Genomic DNA, 6,884 nt, shown 5'->3' with positions numbered 1-6,884 from the left:
GTACACCAATGCATCCTAACACAAAACTTGAAAAGGATGATGATGGCCAAGATGTGGATGAAACAAGGTATAGAGGAATGATAGGTTCACTCATGTACCTTACCTCCTCTAGACGAGATATTGTTCAAAGTGTGGGTGTATGTTCAAAGTTTCAATCTCACCCAAAAGAATCCCATCTTACGGCTGTTAAACGCATCATTAGATACATTAAGGGAACTTGTAATTATGGGTTATGGTATCCTAAATCTTATGACTTTTGTGCAGTAGGGTTTTGTGATGCAGATTATGCGGGAGATAGAGTGGATAGACGAAGCACATCCAGCATGTGTTGCTTCCTTGGAAGCTCACTCAACATGTGGTCAAGCAAGAAACAAGCCACAGTGGCTTTATCCACAGCTGAAGCAGAATACATTTCCGCATCTGCATGTTGCTCTCAATTAATTTGGTTAAAAACACAATTAGAAGATTATAAATTAAAGATCAATAGTATACCCTTATTTTGTGATAATATGAGTGCCATAAACATTTCAAAAAATCCTGTTTTGCACTCAAGAACCAAGCACATTGAGATAAAATATCATTTTATTAGAGAACATGTGCAAAAGGGTACTATTGATATTCAATTTGTAAAATCTGAAGACCAAATTGCTGATATTTTTACAAAACCCCTCTGTGAAGACAGATTCTGCACCTTAAGGAAAAGTTTGAAAATGTTTGATTTAAGTTTCATTGATAATTTGTGAAAAGTTGATTCTGTTCAGTTTTGTCTCGTAGGTTTGGACGAGATAAAAATGCGGATGAAGGCAGAGCTATGATCAAGGGGGAGGCAACGCAGATTTCAATTTCTATGGGCCCCACCTAATAATTTTTGAACCCACCTTGACAGTTTTGTTAGTTCCTCATTTTTTAAATAAATTCACAAAATCTCTTGGTTGTCTTATCAAATCTTGTTGGAAGAAGAAGAAGCGTGTTGTCAAATCAAATCTTTCCTTCCAACTAATCCCTTGATTCAAGGAAACTCCCTTTTCAGTTTTTGAAACTTCCTTTGGTTAATAACCGTGCCATAATGGTCATTAACTTCCCCATCATCTCTTTCCAATCAACATTTAATGCTCTCTAACCTCCCTCCACTCACCACACCTTCGGTCACCATTTCATCTTCCTTCCCCATTTTTTTCACCATGAAAAGAAAACGGCACTTAGAAGAAGTGGCCGAACTCCCATTCCAAAAAATCCACCTTTTTCATCACCTCCAACTCACACCCATATCCATCTTCACTCTACATCCTCTTCTACTCAAACACCCCCCTCCAAAAGGACCGAAACCATGCGCCGAAAGGTCGTTGCTCAGAAAACCTCAGGAAGAGGCAAGACTGGAAAGAACAAGCAACCCAGCGTTGAAGAAGATGAAGAAGAATCACATACCTCGCTCCCTCCATCACCACCGAAAAGATCTACTCCACATACAAAAAGCTCTCAGAAGAAGCAAAAAAGCTTTGTGTTACATGATACTAGAGAGCCTGCAAATTTGGAGTCACTCGAATTCAAGAACAAGTTTCACAAAGTTCACTCACATTTTGATCCCTCTCGGTTCTACTCATGTGCTTTCTACGAATTTCACAAAGATGTTTTGTTGAAACGTCATCTCTGCCCCTCATACTTGGTAAATCTTGAAAATCTGGCCACCAAAGGAATCAACTTCTCTTCTCTGTTCGATGCGCTGAAATGGACCCCATTGGTTCACAATCAAAAACTTGTTTACCCGGGGCTGGTCCGGAAATTCTATGCAAACATGCGGTTGATTGATGGCTCAATCCATTCTTACGTCAAGCGTGTTTACATGACTCTCAATCCTCAAACCATAGGCGCTGCTCTTGGGTATGAAGATGAAGGACCAAAGGTCTACATGATTGATAAGTGGGATGACCAAGTTGGAGTTGCACAACAAACTGTCTTGCAACACATCTGTGCAAATCTTTCTGGATTAGATGGATTAATCCCAACCCATAAAGCACTCGGCCCTGAGAACTCTCTATTGCACCGTATCATCACTCACATCCTCACTCCACAAAGTGGTTCTCACCATAGAGTAACAGTTTCTGACTTCATTATTCTCTTTGCTCTTATTACTTCTTCTCCAATTTCATTTGCTTATATTATGATACGTCATATGTGGGAAGCAGTTAAGAGTACTAAAAAGGCTAATCTTCCTTATGAAATGTTCCTCACATGTATCTTTGAGTATTTTAAGGTTGATTTATCTAATGAAAGTGTTGAGAACAAGGTTTCAATGATTAAAGGAGGAGAAGTTTCGGGTAAGAAAAGTAAGCGCTCCATTCCATCCGAACCGTCTCTCAGCGATCTTGAGAGTTGGCCCCCTGAATCCTCCAATGTGACTGCATCAATCAGGGAGGTTCTCAATGAATTTCGCAACATGTCAAAGTTGATGTTTAAATCTCACAAGGCTGCCCGGAAATTGGCATATGAAAATGAAAAGGCCTGGAAGAAATGTCACGAAAGGGTTGGCTTCATGATTCAAAGCTTTGAGGATGAGATGGGGACAGGGGATAACGAAGATGATTCCGGTTCAGAGTTCAATCTTTCTGATGATTGATGATTGTTTCTTTACTTTTATTTGATATTGGCTCCATTAGGCTCAATTTTTTTTGTAGAGCATGACTTGATACTCACTGCTCTATGACACTTTGATACACTCTTGTTACTTTGTTATGGATATTTTGTTATGCTATCAATACCTTTCTTTGCAGGTGCCCCTTGATGACAAAAGGGGGAGGAAAAATTGGTTCCAAAATTGAAACTGGAACAGGGGAAATTGAAACCGAAACAGGAGATGAAATTTTCAGTTGAAAATTCATAATCACCCTTATTAAATAGATGCATGATTAATATTGCATTTGTTTCACTAAGTTTACTGCTGCTGGAAATGCATTTGGCATTTGGTTATGATATATGTTTGGCAATACATTTGATTGTATGAATGTCTGGTTGTTGATGAATATGCATGTCATTTTGAAGATTCTGAATTATCTTGGTAAAATATGATTACTGTGCTTATAATACATTTTATTTACCTTGATAAATTGATTTATGTTGGATTTATTTTTGGCAGTTCCTTTAGTTCTTAATGTTAAAAATTGCTGTGTTTTGAAAAATTAAAATACTTTTCCTACCAAGTGTGCTCTGATTTATTGGAAAATATTTTTGAACAGCAAGTCTTCTGCCAAAAACATATTTTGTTTGATTATGGTGTGTTTGAGCAGACAATCAAATTATTGATAACAAATGAGTTTTGTATATCATTCAAATCTGCTCATAAATCAAGCATTTAGCATCATGTAATAAAAATGCTAAATAACATTGTTACTTGAAGCTTGATTAAACTGTTACAGATTAGTACTTCCCTTGGAAAAAATGGCATATATTAAGGGGGAGCCATGTGACAATTTGAAAGGGGAGAAATTCAAATTCAAAGGGAGTATTCTTTACTCAATCTTTTAATTTCTTTCCATTTCAATTTTAATAATGTTTGTCATCAAGGGGGAGATTGATGAGTTTGGAAAATTCAAATTTAATTTTGATGATGAACAAACATTATTAAAATATTTGATTAACAAAATTATTAATTTGATTCTCATTTAACATATGTTAATTAATAATTTTGAAATGCAGGTTTTAATTGGGCCGAAAACAAAAAATTCTGATGCAAGCCCAATTACATCAAAAATATTCAGCCTTTGGTTTGATACAAAAATATATGATGAATATGGCTGAGTTAATCATTATGTTACTTGGGTCAAATTAATCTATTATGGTTACAAGTCCAAGTTAAATATGCTTTTCTATTTGCTCAATGCATGATCTGAAAAAAGTTTTATCAGGAAAGCAAATGTTATTATTGGGCCAGATTAAATGTTGTTGTAACTAAAGCCCAATTTTATATTTGATGAAAGTTCTTCATGCATGATCCGAAACCAATGAAGAAAGAAAGCAAAATTGCTTCCAACGGATCCAAGAATTCAAACATGTGATGGATTCCAAAATTCATTCAATTGCCATTTATTGCATGGGAACTATGAGAGAGAATTTGACAAGTTAACATGATGGGATTAGCATTGCTACACGCTACTCCACCTAAGGAAAGTAAAAGTAATTCACTTTAATTAATTTACTCAGATACACTCAATTGCTTTTCTTCATACTTTCTTCTCTCTCATCTCTTTCTCTACTTCGGTCATTACCCAAGAAACCACGAAAGCAAGATGGAGCTACCGAAGTGAAGGAAGAACACTCTACAAGACCATCACAATGATGGCAAGAAAACATACCAAAATAAAAGTATGCTGTGGCTGAGATTTTCACCAAATATGGTTAGATTTGGTGAGGTATTCTCGAGCTCTTCATGCTCAAAAAGGAAGAAGAAGATTCGACCAGCAAGATGAAGATCCTTGGAGGGATAGCTTGTCTCTGATTCTGCTCAACCACCACAGAAGGTAGCTAGGGTGGCTACGTGATGGAAGAGGCAGAGATTGGAGCAGATGAAGCAATCATCATCATGAAGCATCAAGGGCCAGAATTTCATCTTGGACAGCAAGCCAATGATGGAGCGCTCGGATTGATGTAGGATGATGACCAAGGAAAAGGTATTTGCATGTTGGGTTTTACATGGGTTACCTCTTCTCTTTCTCTGGCCGAACCGGTTATGTGTGAAGGAAAAGAAGTTAAGCTTGGTTTTTATTTCAATTGTGGAAGCTTCCCCCTTCTATAAAAAGGGTGAACAACCACTGTTTGATTCAAGGAGTTAGAAGTAAGCAGTGAGAGTGCAAGGCACAGGATTCTCAGAGCTACCTAAGCTTACAGATTTTCTTCTCCTTCAATGTATTCAGTTTTGTATTTTTCTGTTTAATTTTGTCATGTCTTGAGTCTCATGGAAAAAGACAAACAGTGAGGTTTGTATGAAAAAGCCATAGAGCGGAAAAAGGCAGAGAGTGCAAAATTAAAAGAAAAAGCCATAGATGTCCTTAGAGTTCCTTTGTTCATCTATGTTGTATTTCATGATTCTGTAGGAATCCCCTTGTAAGTTGGGTTAGCACTTTACAGTTTGTAATCAGATTGATTATAGTGAAATTCCATCATTGTTGTGATGGAAACTGGATGTAGGCTGCATGGCACTTAGCAGCTGAACCAGGATATATCTGGGTGTAATCTTCTCTCTCTACTTTACCATTTCTGTTTTCTACTGCACAGGAGCTAAAACCAAAAATAGCTCGTGCCAAGTGACGAGACAAAAGTAAAAAGTCTCATGGCTAGGGACGAGATAAAAATAGAAAAGTCTACTCAAAGCTCAGCAAGTGTTACCAAGATAAAAAGGGGGCTAAGATTCAACCCCCTTCTCTTAGCCACTGAAACCATCATATATAACTGTAACTTCATATTAACAACTTTTTCAAATTGAAGTCAAGCTCATGCTTCAAAGAACCAGATAGCAAGGTTATAATAAAGGACGCAAAACGGAATACTAAAGCCACTACGAGTCTAAAACTAATTATCGAAACCTAGTTGCACTAAAGAATCACTTTACAGAACCAAATTGTGGTATGTTGAAAATTACACCCATGACAATTAATAAAGGGAATAAAAATAAAGGAAAATAAATTGTAATGCTTAAAGTGAACATAAACTGCAGACAGGTTTGACTGAGCAGGACTACCTCAGTTTGGCATAATAGAAAGCGATTCTTTTTTCATGATTCAAGCTTGGCTCACTCCAAGCTTATTACAATTTGCTTGAGCTCAATCAACCAAGTTTCACCAATTTAGACCTCTAGGCTCAATGACCTGAGCTCATTGACTCGTGATCTTAGTTGATTGAATAAGGGGTCATGAGGCAAGCCCCGAGCAACTCAATCACAAGCCAGTTGAACTCATTGAAATCCGCAGATTCAGTGAAGACTGATGCGAAAATTCAATGTGGTTTTGACTTAACCCTCAACCAGATTAAGCGTACCCAAATGCTCAGTGAATTAGTTATATTAAGAATAGTGATGGAATTTCTGGCCAAGAGGAAAGCTATTTAACTCTTGTATATCTAGGGAAGTGTATAATTTTTTACTCAAAAATCGGTCAGTTAATTCCTATTAAGAGCTATTCACATCTATGATATAAGAATTATCTTCAACAACAAAAAATTATAATTTTATTCAATAATGTTTATAAGTTTATGTTTATGCAGGAAAATGGGCTGGCTTGGAATCGGCCAAGGTTACGTGAGTTTATGCAAAGAGAAAAGATTCATCAAGGGATAAAGAGGGGAATAAAATGTATAAAGCAAGAGACTAAATAATGATGGAGGTGAAAGCCTTCATTCTCAATAGAAATTCACGTATATTTATCTTTATATAAAGTTGATAATTAAAAATTAGTAAATGACAAATTGTCAATAAATAATAACTCATATGGCATAGTCTCTTCATACTCAATTAAAAGGTTGCGAGTTTGAATCTCATATCTTTAATAAAAAAAATGACAATTTAATTAAATATATTAAATTATTTAATAATTTTTAATTATCAATTTCACCTAATAAAAATAACTCTACAAAAATTTCCACCTTAATCCTTGTGCTTAAATAAACTGGCCAGCCTGTTTCCTTTTTGCTCCCCCAAGTGTGGTAGTATGGTAGTAATTATGGTACTACATAGGTTTCAACTTTCAAGTCTTTAGGTAGTTGTTTTTTATGTGTTTATATGTCTCTTAAAAAATTTTCCATAAACCTATTTGTCCTATTATTCCCCGAAGTAAAAACACCCGCTCCGTCCAATGAACCTAATATATTTTAATTAAAAGAATATCTTCAAAAGACATAAT

This window comes from Arachis ipaensis, chromosome B08 (genome assembly GCF_000816755.2).
Source record: "Arachis ipaensis cultivar K30076 chromosome B08, Araip1.1, whole genome shotgun sequence".
NCBI lineage: Eukaryota > Viridiplantae > Streptophyta > Magnoliopsida > Fabales > Fabaceae > Arachis > Arachis ipaensis.
The sequence above is the reverse complement of the archived record's forward strand: the minus strand, read 5'-3'. Positions refer to the sequence as shown.